This window comes from Hemitrygon akajei, chromosome 1 (genome assembly GCF_048418815.1).
Source record: "Hemitrygon akajei chromosome 1, sHemAka1.3, whole genome shotgun sequence".
NCBI lineage: Eukaryota > Metazoa > Chordata > Chondrichthyes > Myliobatiformes > Dasyatidae > Hemitrygon > Hemitrygon akajei.
In genome coordinates, this window is record NC_133124.1 from 185,569,117 (window position 1) to 185,586,884 (window position 17,768).

The window sequence follows — 17,768 nt, forward strand, 5'->3', positions numbered from 1 at the left end:
TAGGAACACAGTGAACAAGCACTTTAGGAACATTGTGAGATCAAGCACACTGAGAACACTGTAAGATCACACACACTAGGAACACTGTGAACAAGCACACTGAGAACACTCTGAACAAGCACACTGAGAACACTGTGAGATCAAGCACACTAGGAACACAGTGAGATCAAGCACACTGAGAACACTGTGAGATCAAGCATACTAGGAACACTGTGAGATCAAGCACACTAGGAACACTGCGAACAAGCACTCTAGGAACACTGTGAGATCAAGCACACTAGGAACACAGTGAGATCAAGCACACTGAGAACACTGTGAGATCAAGCATACTAGGAACACTGTGAGATCAAGCACACTGAGAACACAGTGAACAAGCACACAAGGAACACTGAGATCAAGCACACTGAGAACACTGTGAACAAGCACTTTAGGAACACCGTGAGATCAAGCACACTAGGAACACTGTGAACAAGCACTTTAGGAACATTGTGAGATCAAGCACACTGAGAACACTGTGAGATCAAGCACACTAGGTACAAAGTGAGATCAAGCACACTAGGAACACTGTGAACAAGCACACTAGGAACACAGTGAGATCAAGCACACAAGGAACACTGTCAGATCAAGCACACTGAGAACACTGTGAGATCAAGCACACTGAGAACACTGTGAGATCAAGCACATTGAGAACATTGTGCACAAGCACACTGAGAACACTGTGAACAAGCACTTTTGGAACACCATGAGATCAAGCACAGGAAGAACACTGTGAGATCAAGCATACTAGGAACAATGTCAACAAGCACACTACGAACACTGTGAGATCAAACACAATAGGAACACTGTGAACAAGCACACTAGGAACACTGTGAGATCAAGCACAATAGGAACACTGCGAACAAGCACACAAAGAACACAGTGAGATCAAGCACACAGGGAACACTGTGAGATCAAGCACAATAGGAACACTGCGAACAAGCACACTGAGAACACTGTGAGATCAAGCACACTGAGAACACTGTGAGATCAAGCACATTGAGAACACTGTGCAGAAGCACACTGAGAACACTGTGAACAAGCACTTTAGGAACACTGTGAGATCAAGCACACTGAGAACACTCTGAACAAGCACACTGAGAACACTGTGAACAAGCACATAAGGAACACTGAGATCAAGCACACTGAGAACACTGTGAGATCACGCACACTAGGAACACTGTGAACAAGCACACTGAGAACACTGTGAACAAACACACTGAGAACACTGTGAACAAGCACACTAGGTACACTGTGAACAAGCACTCTAGGAACACTGTGAGATCAAGCACACTGAGAACTCTGAGATCAAGCACACTGAGAACACTGTGAGATCAAGCACACTAGGAACACTGTGAGATCAAGCACACTGAGAACACTATCAGATCAAGCACACTAGGAACACTGTGAACAAGCACACTGGGAACACTGTGAACAAGCACACTGAGAACACTGAACAAGCACACAAGGAACACTGAGATCAAGCACACTGAGAACACTGTGAGATCAAGCACACTAGGAACACTGTGAGATCAAGCACACTGAGAAAACTGTGAGATCAAGCACACTGAGCACACTGTGAACAAGCACACTGAAAACACTGTGAACAAGCACACTGAGAACACTGTGAGATCAAGCACACTGAGAACACTGAGATCAAGCACACTAGGAACACTGTGAGATCAAGCACACTGAGAACACTGTGAACAAGCACACTGAGAACACTGTGAACAAGCACACTGAGAACACAGTGAGATCAAACACACTGAGAACACTGTGAGATCAAGCACACTGAGAACACTGAGATCAAGCACACTGAGAACACTGTGAGAACAAGCACACTGAGAACACTGTGAGATCAAGCACACTAGGAACACTGTGAACAAGCACACTGAGCTCACTGTGAAATCAAACACACTGATAACACTGTGACATCAAGCACACTAGGAAAACTGTGACATCAAGCACACTGAGAACACTGTAAACAAGCACACTGAGAACACTGTGAACAAGCACACTGAGAACACTGTGAGATCAAGCACACTAGGAACACTGTGAGATCAAGCACACTGAGAACACTGAGATCAAGCACACTAGGAACACTGTGAGATCAAGCACACTGAGAACACTGTGAGATCAAACACACTGAGAACACTGTGAACAAGCACACTGAGAACACTGAGATCAAGCGCACTGAGAACACTGTGAGAACAAGAACACTAGGAACACTGTGACATCAAGCACACTGAGAACACTGTAAACAAGCACACTGAGAACACTGTGAACAAGCACACTGAGAACACTGTGAACAAGCACACTAGGAACACTGAGATCAAGCACAGTGAGAACACTGTGAGATCAAGCACACTGAGAACACTGTGAGATCAAGCACACTAGGAACACTGTGAGATCAAGCACACTGAGAACACTGAGATCAAGCACACTAGGAACACTGTGAGATCAAGCACACTGAGCACTCTGTGAACAAGCACACTGAGAACACTGTGAACAAGCACACTGAGAACACTGAGATCAAGCACACTGAGAACACTGTGAGAACAAGCACACTGAGAGCACTGTGAGATCAAGCACATTGAGAACATTGTGCACAAGCACACTGAGAACACTGTGAACAAGCACTTTTGGAACACCATGAGATCAAGCACAGGAAGAACACTGTGAGATCAAGCATACTAGGAACAATGTCAACAAGCACACTACGAACACTGTGAGATCAAACACAATAGGAACACTGTGAACAAGCACACTAGGAACACTGTGAGATCAAGCACAATAGGAACACTGCGAACAAGCACACAAGGAACACAGTGAGATCAAGCACACAGGGAACACTGTGAGATCAAGCACAATAGGAACACTGCGAACAAGCACACTGAGAACACTGTGAGATCAAGCACACTGAGAACACTGTGAGATCAAGCACATTGAGAACACTGTGCAGAAGCACACTGAGAACACTGTGAACAAGCACTTTAGGAACACTGTGAGATCAAGCACACTGAGAACACTCTGAACAAGCACACTGAGAACACTGTGAACAAGCACATAAGGAACACTGAGATCAAGCACACTGAGAACACTGTGAGATCACGCACACTAGGAACACTGTGAACAAGCACACTGAGAACACTGTGAACAAACACACTGAGAACACTGTGAACAAGCACACTAGGTACACTGTGAACAAGCACTCTAGGAACACTGTGAGATCAAGCACACTGAGAACTCTGAGATCAAGCACACTAGCAACACTGTGAACAAACACTCTAGGAACACTGTGAGATCAAGCACACTGGGAACACTGTGAGATGAAGCACACTGAGAACACTGTGAGATCAAGCACACTGAGAACACTGTGAGATCAAGCACACTAGGAACACTCTGAGATCAAGCACACTGAGAACACTATCAGATCAAGCACACTAGGAACACTGTGAACAAGCACACTGGGAACACTGTGAACAAGCACACTGAGAACACTGAACAAGCACACAAGGAACACTGAGATCAAGCACACTGAGAACACTGTGAGATCAAGCACACTAGGAACACTGTGAGATCAAGCACACTGAGAAAACTGTGAGATCAAGCACACTGAGCACACTGTGAACAAGCACACTGAAAACACTGTGAACAAGCACACTGAGAACACTGTGAGATCAAGCACACTGAGAACACTGAGATCAAGCACACTAGGAACACTGTGAGATCAAGCACACTGAGAACACTGTGAACAAGCACATTGAGAACACTGTGAACAAGCACACTGAGAACACAGTGAGATCAAACACACTGAGAACACTGTGAGATCAAGCACACTGAGAACACTGAGATCAAGCACACTGAGAACACTGTGAGAACAAGCACACTGAGAACACTGTGAGATCAAGCACACTAGGAACACTGTGAACAAGCACACTGAGCTCACTGTGAAATCAAACACACTGATAACACTGTGACATCAAGCACACTAGGAAAACTGTGACATCAAGCACACTGAGAACACTGTAAACAAGCACACTGAGAACACTGTGAACAAGCACACTGAGAACACTGTGAGATCAAGCACACTAGGAACACTGTGAGATCAAGCACACTGAGAACACTGAGATCAAGCACACTAGGAACACTGTGAGATCAAGCACACTGAGAACACTGTGAGATCAAACACACTGAGAACACTGTGAACAAGCACACTGAGAACACTGAGATCAAGCACACTGAGAACACTGTGAACAAGCACACTGAGAACACTGTGAACAAGCACACTAGGAACACTGAGATCAAGCACAGTGAGAACACTGTGAGATCAAGCACACTGAGAACACTGTGAGATCAAGCACACTAGGAACACTGTGAGATCAAGCACACTGAGAACACTGAGATCAAGCACACTAGGAACACTGTGAGATCAAGCACACTGAGCACTCTGTGAACAAGCACACTGAGAACACTGTGAACAAGCACACTGAGAACACTGAGATCAAGCACACTGAGAACACTGTGAGAACAAGCACACTGAGAGCACTGTGAGATCAAGCACACTAGGAACACTGTGAACAAGCACACTGAGCTCACTGTGAAATCAAACACACTGATAACACTGTGACATCAAGCACACTAGGAACACTGTGACATCAAGCACACTGAGAACACTGTGAACAAGCACACTGAGAACACTGAACAAGCACACTGAGAACACTGTGAACAAGCACACTAGGAACACTGAGATAAAGCACACTGAGAACACTGTGAGATCAAGCACACTGAGAACACTGTAAACAAGCACACCGAGAACGCTGAGATCAAGCACACCGATAACACTGTGAGATCAAGCACACTAGGAACACTGTGAACAAGCAGACTGAGAACACTGTGAGATCAAGCACACTGAGAACACTGTGGGACAAAGCACACTAGGAACACTGTGAACAAGCACACTGAGAACACTGTGAGATCAAGCACACTGAGAACACTGTGAGATCAAGCACACTAGGAACACTGTGAACAAGCACACTGATAACACTGTGAGATCAAGCACACTAGGAACACTGTGAACAAGCACACTGAGACAACTGTGAACAAGCACACTGAGAACACTGTGAACAAGCACTCTAGGAACACAGTGAGATCAAGCACACAAGGAACACTGTCAGATCAAGCACACTGAGAACACTGTGAGATCAAGCACACTGAGAACACTGTGAGATCAAGCACATTGAGAACATTGTGCACAAGCACACTGAGAACACTGTGAACAAGCACTTTTGGAACACCATGAGATCAAGCACAGGAAGAACACTGTGAGATCAAGCATACTAGGAACAATGTCAACAAGCACACTACGAACACTGTGAGATCAAACACAATAGGAACACTGTGAACAAGCACACTAGGAACACTGTGAGATCAAGCACAATAGGAACACCGCGAACAAGCACACAAGGAACACAGTGAGATCAAGCACACAGGGAACACTGTGAGATCAAGCACAATAGGAACACTGCGAACAAGCACACTGAGAACACTGTGAGATCAAGCACACTGAGAACACTGTGAGATCAAGCACATTGAGAACACTGTGCAGAAGCACACTGAGAACACTGTGAACAAGCACTTTAGGAACACTGTGAGATCAAGCACACTGAGAACACTCTGAACAAGCACACTGAGAACACTGTGAACAAGCACATAAGGAACACTGAGATCAAGCACACTGAGAACACTGTGAGATCACGCACACTAGGAACACTGTGAACAAGCACACTGAGAACACTGTGAACAAACACACTGAGAACACTGTGAACAAGCACACTAGGTACACTGTGAACAAGCACTCTAGGAACACTGTGAGATCAAGCACACTGAGAACTCTGAGATCAAGCACACTAGCAACACTGTGAACAAACACTCTAGGAACACTGTGAGATCAAGCACACTGGGAACACTGTGAGATGAAGCACACTGAGAACACTGTGAGATCAAGCACACTGAGAACACTGTGAGATCAAGCACACTAGGAACACTCTGAGATCAAGCACACTGAGAACACTATCAGATCAAGCACACTAGGAACACTGTGAACAAGCACACTGGGAACACTGTGAACAAGCACACTGAGAACACTGAACAAGCACACAAGGAACACTGAGATCAAGCACACTGAGAACACTGTGAGATCAAGCACACTAGGAACACTGTGAGATCAAGCACACTGAGAAAACTGTGAGATCAAGCACACTGAGCACACTGTGAACAAGCACACTGAAAACACTGTGAACAAGCACACTGAGAACACTGTGAGATCAAGCACACTGAGAACACTGAGATCAAGCACACTAGGAACACTGTGAGATCAAGCACACTGAGAACACTGTGAACAAGCACACTGAGAACACTGTGAACAAGCACACTGAGAACACTGTGAGATCAAACACACTGAGAACACTGTGAGATCAAGCACACTGAGAACACTGAGATCAAGCACACTGAGAACACTGTGAGAACAAGCACACTGAGAACACTGTGAGATCAAGCACACTAGGAACACTGTGAACAAGCACACTGAGCTCACTGTGAAATCAAACACACTGATAACACTGTGACATCAAGCACACTAGGAAAACTGTGACATCAAGCACACTGAGAACACTGTAAACAAGCACACTGAGAACACTGTGAACAAGCACACTGAGAACACTGTGAGATCAAGCACACTAGGAACACTGTGAGATCAAGCACACTGAGAACACTGAGATCAAGCACACTAGGAACACTGTGAGATCAAGCACACTGAGAACACTGTGAGATCAAACACACTGAGAACACTGTGAACAAGCACACTGAGAACACTGAGATCAAGCGCACTGAGAACACTGTGAGAACAAGAACACTAGGAACACTGTGACATCAAGCACACTGAGAACACTGTAAACAAGCACACTGAGAACACTGTGAACAAGCACACTGAGAACACTGTGAACAAGCACACTAGGAACACTGAGATCAAGCACAGTGAGAACACTGTGAGATCAAGCACACTGAGAACACTGTGAGATCAAGCACACTAGGAACACTGTGAGATCAAGCACACTGAGAACACTGAGATCAAGCACACTAGGAACACTGTGAGATCAAGCACACTGAGCACTCTGTGAACAAGCACACTGAGAACACTGTGAACAAACACACTGAGAACACTGAGATCAAGCACACTGAGAACACTGTGAGAACAAGCACACTGAGAGCACTGTGAGATCAAGCACACTAGGAACACTGTGAACAAGCACACTGAGCTCACTGTGAAATCAAACACACTGATAACACTGTGACATCAAGCACACTAGGAACACTGTAACATCAAGCACACTGAGAACACTGTGAACAAGCACACTGAGAACACTGAACAAGCACACTGAGAACACTGTGAACAAGCACACTAGGAACACTGAGATCAAGCACACTGAGAACACTGTGAGATCAAGCACACTAGGAACACTGTGAACAAGCACACTGAGCTCACTGTGAACAAGCACACTGAGAACACTGTGAGATCAAACACACTGAGAACACTGTGAGATCAAGCACACTGAGAACACTGAGATCAAGCACACTGAGAACACTGTGAGAACAAGCACACTGAGAACACTGTGAGATCAAGCACACTAGGAACACTGTGAACAAGCACACTGAGCTCACTGTGAAATCAAACACACTGATAACACTGTGACATCAAGCACACTAGGAAAACTGTGACATCAAGCACACTGAGAACACTGTAAACAAGCACACTGAGAACACTGTGAACAAGCACACTGAGAACACTGTGAGATCAAGCACACTAGGAACACTGTGAGATCAAGCACACTGAGAACACTGAGATCAAGCACACTAGGAACACTGTGAGATCAAGCACACTGAGAACACTGTGAGATCAAACACACTGAGAACACTGTGAACAAGCACACTGAGAACACTGAGATCAAGCGCACTGAGAACACTGTGAGAACAAGAACACTAGGAACACTGTGACATCAAGCACACTGAGAACACTGTAAACAAGCACACTGAGAACACTGTGAACAAGCACACTGAGAACACTGTGAACAAGCACACTAGGAACACTGAGATCAAGCACAGTGAGAACACTGTGAGATCAAGCACACTGAGAACACTGTGAGATCAAGCACACTAGGAACACTGTGAGATCAAGCACACTGAGAACACTGAGATCAAGCACACTAGGAACACTGTGAGATCAAGCACACTGAGCACTCTGTGAACAAGCACACTGAGAACACTGTGAACAAACACACTGAGAACACTGAGATCAAGCACACTGAGAACACTGTGAGAACAAGCACACTGAGAGCACTGTGAGATCAAGCACACTAGGAACACTGTGAACAAGCACACTGAGCTCACTGTGAAATCAAACACACTGATAACACTGTGACATCAAGCACACTAGGAACACTGTAACATCAAGCACACTGAGAACACTGTGAACAAGCACACTGAGAACACTGAACAAGCACACTGAGAACACTGTGAACAAGCACACTAGGAACACTGAGATCAAGCACACTGAGAACACTGTGAGATCAAGCACACTGAGAACACTGTAAACAAGCACACCGAGAACGCTGAGATCAAGCACACCGATAACACTGTGAGATCAAGCACACTAGGAACACTGTGAACAAGCAGACTGAGAACACTGTGAGATCAAGCACACTGAGAACACTGTGGGACAAAGCACACTAGGAACACTGTGAACAAGCACACTGAGAACACTGTGAGATCAAGCACACTGAGAACACTGTGAGATCAAGCACACTAGGAACACTGTGAACAAGCACACTGATAACACTGTGAGATCAAGCACACAAGGAACACTGTGAACAAGCACACTGAGACAACTGTGAACAAGCACACTGAGAACACTGTGAACAAGCACTCTAGGAACACTGTGAGATCAAGCACACTAGGAACACTGTGAACAAGCACACTGAGACAACTGTGAACAAGCACACTGAGAACACTGTGAACAAGCACTCTAGGAACACTGTGAGATCAAGCACACTTAGAACACTGTGAGATCAAGCACATTGAGAACAAGCACACTAGGAACACTGTGAACAAGCACACTGGGAACACTGGGAACAAGCAGACTGAGAACACTGTGAACAAGCACACAAGAAACACTGAGATCAAGCACATTGAGAACACTGTGAACAAGCACACTAGGAACACTGAGATCAAGCACACTGAGAACACTGTGAACAAGCACTCTAGGAACACTGTGAGATCAAGCACACTGAGAACACTGTGAAAAAGCACTCTAGGAACACTGAGATCAAGCACACTGAGAACACTGTGAACAAGCACACTAGGAACACTGAGATCAAGCACACTGAGAACACTGTGAGATCAAGCACACTAGGAACACTGTGAGATCAAGCACACTGAGAACACTGTGAGATCAAGCACACTGAGAACACTGTGAGATCAAGCACACTAAGAACACTGTGAACAAGCACACTGAGAACAGTGTGAACAATCATACTGAGAACACTGTAAACAAGCACTCTGAGAACACTGTGAGATCAAGCACACTGAGAACACTGTGAGATCAAGCACACTAGGAACTGTGAACAAGCACACTGATAACACTGTGAGATCAAGCACACTAGGAACACTGTGAACAAGCACACTGAGAACACTGTGAACAAGCACACTGAGACAACTGTGAACAAGCACACTGAGAACACTGTGAACAAGCACTCTAGGAACACTGTGAGATCAAGCACACTGAGAACACTGAGAACAAGCACACTGAGAACACTGTGAACAAGCACACTAGGAACACTGTGAGATCAAGTAAAGTGGGAACACTGCGATAGAGAATACATGGTGGGAGCATTGAGAGGAAATAGAATGGGAACACGGTGAGAGGAAACACATTCTCTCTACAGTTCTCAGTCAAGCAGCCAGTCAAAGACCCCACTCATCCCAAACATTCTCTCTCCTCCCCTCTCCCAGAGGGCAGAAGATACTAAAGCCTGAAAACACACACCTCCAGGCCTAAGGACAGCCTCTACCCCGCTTGAACAATAAGATGGATTCTTGGCTTCTTTATGATCTTGGATTTTATCGTTTGCCTGCACTGCACTCTTTCAGTAGCTTTTACACTTTACTCTGCATTGTTATTGTTTTACCATGTTCCAGCTCAATGCACTGTGTAATGATTTGATCTGTATGAACAGTATACAAGACAAGCTTTTCACTGTATGTTAGTACATGTGACAATAATAAGCAAATTCCATTAGGGACACTGTGACATCAGCCACACTGTGAACACTGTGAAAGGAATGCATTGGGAGCGCTGTGAAAGGAGTATGTTGGGAGCAATGTAAAGAGTGAAAACAGTGGGAAAACTGTCAGATTAAATATACCGGGATCACTGTGAGCATGAATGCACTGGGGATAGAGCAAGTATGAATTTTGTGTAAACTAGACTGAGAGCTTATAATGTCCAGAGGTGAACAAACCAGGGCCATAATTGGCAACAGTGGGAAACAGAGAGGGAAGTACATTTCAGCACAGAACTTCTGCCCATGTCTCGAGGCAACTAGCAGAGGCAGAACTGCAATGCATACAATGTGGCAGCAAGAAATGTAACACTAAATTTGGATGGACTAACAGAAATAGAGCCGTACCAGATGATAATTCAGCTGCTCTTCTTGCAAACTGTGCCATGGGATCCCTTATGTCCACCTGAGAGAGAAGCAATCCTCCATTAGCCCTTCAACTAACTTTGATTATACAACACCCCCCACCCCACCACTACCCCCCCCCCCCCCCACAGTGCTCCCTCCTCACTGCCCCTCCCACAGCCCGGTGTTTTTTCTTCACTGCCCCTCTCATACCATGGTGCTTCATCCTCAGCACCCCTCCCACATCCCTGTGCTCTCTCCTCACCACCTCTCCCACAGAACTCCCTCTTCACTGCTCAGCACTCCTTCCTCACTGCCTCTCCCACAGTGTGGCACTCTCTCCTCATCACCACTTCTGCAGTGCAGTGCTCTTCTCACCACCATTCCCAAAGTGCAAACCCTCACTGCTCCTCCCACAGTGCGGCACTCCCTTCTCACAGCCCCTCTGACAGCACAGTGCTCTCTCCTCACTGCCCCTCCAGCAGCCATGCTCTCTCTCCTCACACCCCACCCTCAGTACAGCACTCTCTCCTCATCACCCCTCCCACAGTCCAGCTCTCTCTCCTCACTGCCCCTCCCAGAGTGCAGGACTCTCCTCACCACTACTCCCAGAGTGCAGCACTCTCTCCTCAATCCCCATAACACTGTCCACTAGCCTTCCCTAATCCCTGTTGCACTTGTTTGTGTGTTTTGTGCACAGGCACAGCTACATCCTTGGGTGCTGCAGCTCTCTGCTGTCATTCTCCATTTAAGCAATCCTGTTCCCCTGCTCCTCTCCCTAATTGATTCCTGGGATGGCAGGACTTTCATTTGAAGAAAGACTGGATCAACTAGGCTTATACTCACTGGAATTTAGAAGATTGAGGGGGGGATCTTATTGAAGCGTATAAAATTTTAAAGGGATTGGACAGGCTAGATGCAGGAAGATTGTTTCTGATGTTGGGGAAGTCCAGAACGAGGGGTCACAGTTTAAGGATAAAGTGGAAGCCTTTTAGGACCGAGATGAGGAAAAACTTCTTCATACAGAGAGTGGTGAATCTGTGGAATTCTCTGCCACAGGAAACAGTTGAGGCCGGTTCATTGGCTATATTTAAGAGGAAGTTAGATATGGCCCTTGTGGCTAAAGGGATCAGGGGGTATGGAGAGAAAGCAGGTACAGGGTTCTGAGTTGGATGATCAGCCATGATCATACTGAATGGCAGTGCAGGCTCGAAGGCCGAATGGCCTACTCCTGCACCTATTTTCTATGTTTCTATAAACCAAACAACTCCATCTTCCCCTGTTATTCCCCATTTGACAACTCATTGCTCTGTCACCTCATCGATCTATAACTTGCTGTAAACAATCAGTAGTCTCCTACCTAACTGCCCTTCCACCTATTTTTGGGTGGTCAGTAAATCTTACAGCTGTATATGTGCTTCCTATCCTTAACACATCACTGTTTATTGTGAGTTGTGGTCCCAGCACAGATCCACGGTCCCCTTTATCCTTCCCTGCTGCCTCCTGTCCCTCGGTAAATCTTTTACTCCAACACCATAGACTCTTCTGATTGAATCGTTCATTATGCACCTTGTGGAATGCCTTCTGGAAGTGACAGAGTCACAGAGCAATGTAGCACAGATACAGACCCTTTAGCCCTACCAGTCCATACTGGCCAGTGACCACCCAGACAGTTCCAATTTCCTGTGCTAAGTCCATATCCCTCTAAACTCCTCCCCTTATGTACCTACTCAAGTGCTTTTTAAAAGATAATATTGCAACTGCCTCAAACAGATCCTCTGCAGCTCACCAACAATTGACATCCTCAATGTGAAAAAGATGCCCCTACATCTATGACTGCACTGGTGCTGCTTCCTGCACCCATGCGGAGCTTGTCGACTTCATCAACTTTGCCTCCAACCTCCACCCTGTCCTCAAGTTTACTTGGTCCATTTCTGACACCTACCTCCGCCCCCCCCCCCCCCACCCTCTCACTTTCTCGATATCTACTGATGTCTATTATAAACCCACTGATTCTCACAGCTACCTGGACTATATCTCTTCCCACCCTGTTACTTGTAATAACGCCATCCCATTTTTTCAATTCCTCCGTCTCCACTGCATCTGCTCTCAGGATGAGGCTTTTCATTCCAGAACCAAGGAGATGTCCTCCTTCAAAGAAAGGGATTTCTCTTCCTCCACCATCAATGCTGCCATCAACCGCATCTCTTCTATTTCACACACATCTGCCCTCACCCCATCCTCTTGCCACCCTACCAGGGATAGGGTTCCTTTTGTCCCGCCACCCCGCCAGCTTTCGCATCCAGCACATAATTCTCCCTAACTTCCGCCATCTGCAACAGGATCCCACTACCAAGCATGTCTTTCTCTCCTTCCTCTCAGTTTCTGCTTTCTCCCTCCTGGCACTTAGCCTTGTAAGCAGAACAACTGCTACACCTGTCCTTACAGCTTCTCTCTCACTACCATTCAGAGCTCCAAACAGTCCTTCCAGGTGAGGTGATAGAATGGCTCTGTTAGAGTCATGTACTGAATCTGGCTCCCAGTGTGGCACCTGTATATCACTGAGTCCCGATATAGAATAGGAGACCACTTCGCCGAGCACCTACAATCTGTCCACCAGAAAAAGCGGGATGTCCCAGTGGCTACCCATTTTAATTCCACTTCCCGTTCTGACATGTCTCAACTGTCGCAATGAGGCCATATTCAGATTGGGGGCAGCAACACCTTATTGCCTCCAACCTGATGGCATGAACACTGATTTCTCAAATTTCTGTTAATGTCCCCTTTTCACCATTCCCCATTCCCTTTCTCTTCTCTCACCTTATCTCCTTACCTGCCCATCACCTCTCTTTGGTACTCCTCCCCCTTTTCTTTCTTCCATGCTTTCTGTTCTCTCCTATCAGATTCCTCCTTCTCCAGCCCTTTATCTCTTTCATCAATCAACTTTCCAGCTCTTCACTACTTCCACCCCTGCTGGTTTCGCCTATCATTTTGTGTGTCTTCCTTCCCTCCCCCCACATTCTAAATCTGCCTCCTCATCTTTTTTTTTCTCCAGTTCTGGTGAAGGGTCTTGGCTCAAAATATGGACTATACTCTTTTCCAAAGCTGCTGCCTGACCTGCTGAGTTTCTCCAGCATTTTGTGTGTGTTTCTTGGATTTCCAGCATTTGCAGATTTTCTCTTGCTTGAACGTAAACAGAGCATGTGAGGATACAGTTTTAATGCAGCTAAATGGGGTTAGTGCAGATGGACAAAATGGTCTTCCTGGACACGGTGGGCCAAGTCTGCCTTTATGCTGTGATGCAACCTTAACAATTACGGTGTGTAATTTTTTTTTAGAATGTGCCATTTTACTTCATTTCTGTTACAAATGTTACCTGCATTCACATAAAGATCCTTCAATGTTATTTTTGCACCATTTTCTCTGCTCTTGACAGTATTTGAAGTTTCAATTTACAGCACATTTATTGTCTCAACCGGCCCAAGCACACAAGATTCTTGTCTGAGCTGGTCTCATTTGCCTGTGTTTGGCCCATAGATCTTTCCTATCTATGTACCTGTCCAAGGACCTTTTAAATGTTGTTAACCCACCCACCTCTAGCACTTTCCATATACTGACCACCTTCTGGGTGAAAAAGTTGCCTAAGGTTCCTATCAAATCTCTCCACTGTCACCTTAAACCTGAGAAAAATAATACGCACATTGACTTTATCCATTCCCTCATGATTTTATACACTCTATTCTTCTATGCTCTTATGAAAAAGGTCCCAACCTGCTCAACCTCCCTCCATAATACAGTCCTCGAGCCCTGGTAACATCCTTCTGTATTCTTTCCATCTTTATGGTAACTTTCCTATAACAGAGTGATCAAAACTGAACACGGTATTCTAAATGTGGTGTCACCAATGTCTTGTACAAATGCAACATAACATTCTAACTTCTGTGCTCTATGCCCTGACTGATGAAGGCCAGGATGAAAAACCTTCTTCACCACCCTGTCTATGTGTGATGCTACAGTCGTTTCCTGAAACCAGGTCCCTCTGTTGTACAACTTTCCATAGGGTCCTACATTGTGAATGTCCTACACTCATTTGGAAGGACAACCTTTCATTTGTGTAGCCATTCCCTTCCAGTCAATCTTTGGACTCTTACTATCATTACCCACGCCTGTGCCCTGCACTATCACCTTGCCCTTACTCTTTATCTTTCTAAAATACCCCTCACCAGAAGCCATTGCCCCTACTATTCAATTCAGTTTAAAGTGGTTGTCCACTGCCACAGTTATTTAATTCACTGTTCTCTGTCTGGTCAAAGTGAAGACCACTCTTCCGTCAATGCCCCAAGAACTGAAAGCTATTTCTCCCACACTGATCTTTGAGTCACACATCCAACTTGCTCTGTGCCAATCTGTGTGCGTTTCATGAAGTAATAGAGATTCATTTTATGGTTCAGGTTGTTGTTTATCTGGACCCTAGCTGCACCCATTCCTTCAGCTGAACCTCTTCCTTTGACCTGTCTCATTACTTCCCACAGCGACCACAACATTTGGACCTCTCCTTTCCAAGTTCACCTTCAAACCTGGCACAAAGCAAGCAACGAAGTCTTCAGTATTCATACTTTTGGCCACAACAGTATCTGGCACCAATGCCCCCACACCCCAAACAATAATGAATCTCATCCCTCCCACGTTGCTTAAGGTAGTGGACACATCCACCCCTTCTCCTCAGACAGAAAACAAAAGAGCTGGTCACTGACTTCAGGAAAGCAGGTAGTGCACATGCTCCTATCTACATCAATAGTGTAGAGGTTGAGAGAGTTGAAAGCTTCAAGTTTCTAGGGGTGAACGTCTAACCTAGTCCAACCATATAGGCACCACGGACAAGAAAGCTCACCAATGCCTCAGCTTCCTCAGGAGTCTAAAGATATTTGCTATATCCCCTTTGACCCTCACCATTCCTGATCAAAGCACTTTGTCCAGATGCATTATGACTTGGCACAGCAACACAATAAACGCAAGAGATTCTGCAAATGCTGGAAATCCAAAATGCTGGAGGAGGTCAGGCAGCACCTAGGGAAAGGAATAAAGAGTCAACGTTCTGGGTCTCAGCCTGAAATGACGATTCCTTTCCATAAGTGCTGCCTAATGTGCTGAGTTCCATCAGTATCTTGGTATGGCAACTACTCTTTTCATGACTGCAAGAAACCAAAGAATATCCCCCAAGCAGCCGACCCCCTCCTCACTGGGTAACTGAGGATCAGAAGCAAGGGGCTGAAGTACAAGCAGAACTTCAGGAGCTGCCTCTTTAGAGACATCTCAAATAAGTTAACCAGTTCAAGTTCACCTGAATATCCAGCGAGGTATGCACTAGTTGTTAACCTTTAGACTATCAGACTCCCAATGCAAATGAAAATCAGAACTTTAAGGATCTAGCAATTAAGTCTGACATATTCAATATGTAAAGCCAAATTCAGATAATCACTCACCAACATCCAGCCTCCCTAGACACGGCACTCGGTTGGTGCAGGACGCTGAGCTAGAAAAGTGGGGAGAGAGGCAGAGAGTGAACATACTAGGACCAGTGGGTGGGTGAAAGAAAATACTCTGGGATCGATGGGCAGAGATTAAACATTCAGAAACCAGTGGGGAGAGAGTAAATACACTGGGATCAGAATGGAATAAGAATTTTTTTCCCCTGTGAAAGACTAGGGTACACATTTTTCCACATCATGTTCCATCCATCACAATACCAAAACCTGTCTTCTTCTCCTCACAAACCACCATCATATCCTTACAAATTTAGGTGTAAACAAAATTTGCTAATGTGGTCGGCAATCTCTTCGGGCCTCAGAAGTATTCACTGCAGTGTCTATTGAGCACAGCCTCCCAGCCCAGAATTGAGACACAAGAGATTCTGCGGATGCTCGAAATCTTAAGCAAACACTAAATGAACTCAACAGGTCGGAAACTCAGCATCTACGGAGGGAAATGAGCAGTTAACATTTTGGGTCAAGATCCTTCAAGTAGGACTGGAAAGAAGGTGGGCAGAAGTTGGAATAAGAATGTGGGGGGGGGGTGGAATACAAGCTGACAGGTGATTGCTAAGACCATTTGTGGAGGAAGGTGGGTGGATGGGGGAGCAGGGATGAAGGAAGAAGCTTAGAGGGGGATAGGTGGAAGAGGTAAAGGGCTGAAGAAGAAGGAACCTGATAGGAGAGGATGGCGGAATGAAGGGAAGGAGATGGGGAACCCAGAGGGAGGTAAATAGTAGGACATGAAGGCAGGAGAGAAAAATAAGTAAGAAGGCCATCAGAACAGGGGTAAAAGGAAAATAAGTATGTGTTGGGGGGGGGGGAAGGACAGAAGGGGGAGGTTACTGGAAGTTAGAGAAATTGATACCAAAAGTCATGCATTTATTCTATTCTCTGTGTCTAGTCTGTGCCACCATACTACCGGGCACCACAAACTTGCTGTTCATGAACAGAACCCACATGCCCACAGGTTCATCAAGACCAGAGTCAGATGCCTCTCACTAACCAGTTTGAGCTGGTTATCCCATTACCAGAAGGGCACAGGCTAGCACTTAACCATTTTACACCTCTTGTTTACCACTGTTACTGAAAACTACAAGGCTAGGAAAACCCAAAAGGTACTCTAAACAACTAAATTTTTCAAGTAAAATGAGCCATTTACTCACCCATCCAGACACCCTAGGCACCGCACTCTGTAGGCACTGCAGGCTGAGCTAGGAAAGAAAGGAGAGGGAGAGAGAGAGAGATCAGTGGTGTCAGATGTACTGGACTGTACAGAGAGAGTAACACCTGAATAAGATACAGAAACTGAGAACAGACCTTTCATTCAGAAAAGAAAATTAAGACCGCAAGAGGGGGCATGAAATATCACTGACAGATGTGATCAAAGAGAATCCTGAAGTATTTTACATTAAAGGCAAGTAGGTAACTACAGAAAGAGTAGGGATCAAATTGACAGCCTGTG

The 17,768-nt window shown here is 45.6% G+C and overlaps 1 protein-coding gene across 20 annotated transcripts in view; it reads right to left on the bottom strand.

The window, feature by feature from the left end:
• The window catches only part of grik5 (glutamate receptor, ionotropic, kainate 5), a 266,133-nt gene that overhangs the window by 178,794 nt on the left and 69,571 nt on the right, over nt 1-17,768 (bottom strand). For 18 of the 20 annotated variants that reach the window (XM_073056128.1, XM_073056149.1, XM_073056213.1 and 15 more), the window contains 3 exons: nt 17,470-17,517; nt 16,259-16,308; nt 10,779-10,836 (listed from right to left, as the gene is read on the bottom strand). The gene's annotated coding sequence lies outside the window, so the exon portion shown is untranslated. The remainder of the gene's footprint in view (nt 1-10,778; nt 10,837-16,258; nt 16,309-17,469; nt 17,518-17,768) is intronic. The other 2 variants (XM_073056256.1, XM_073056204.1) reach the window with 1 other exon arrangement.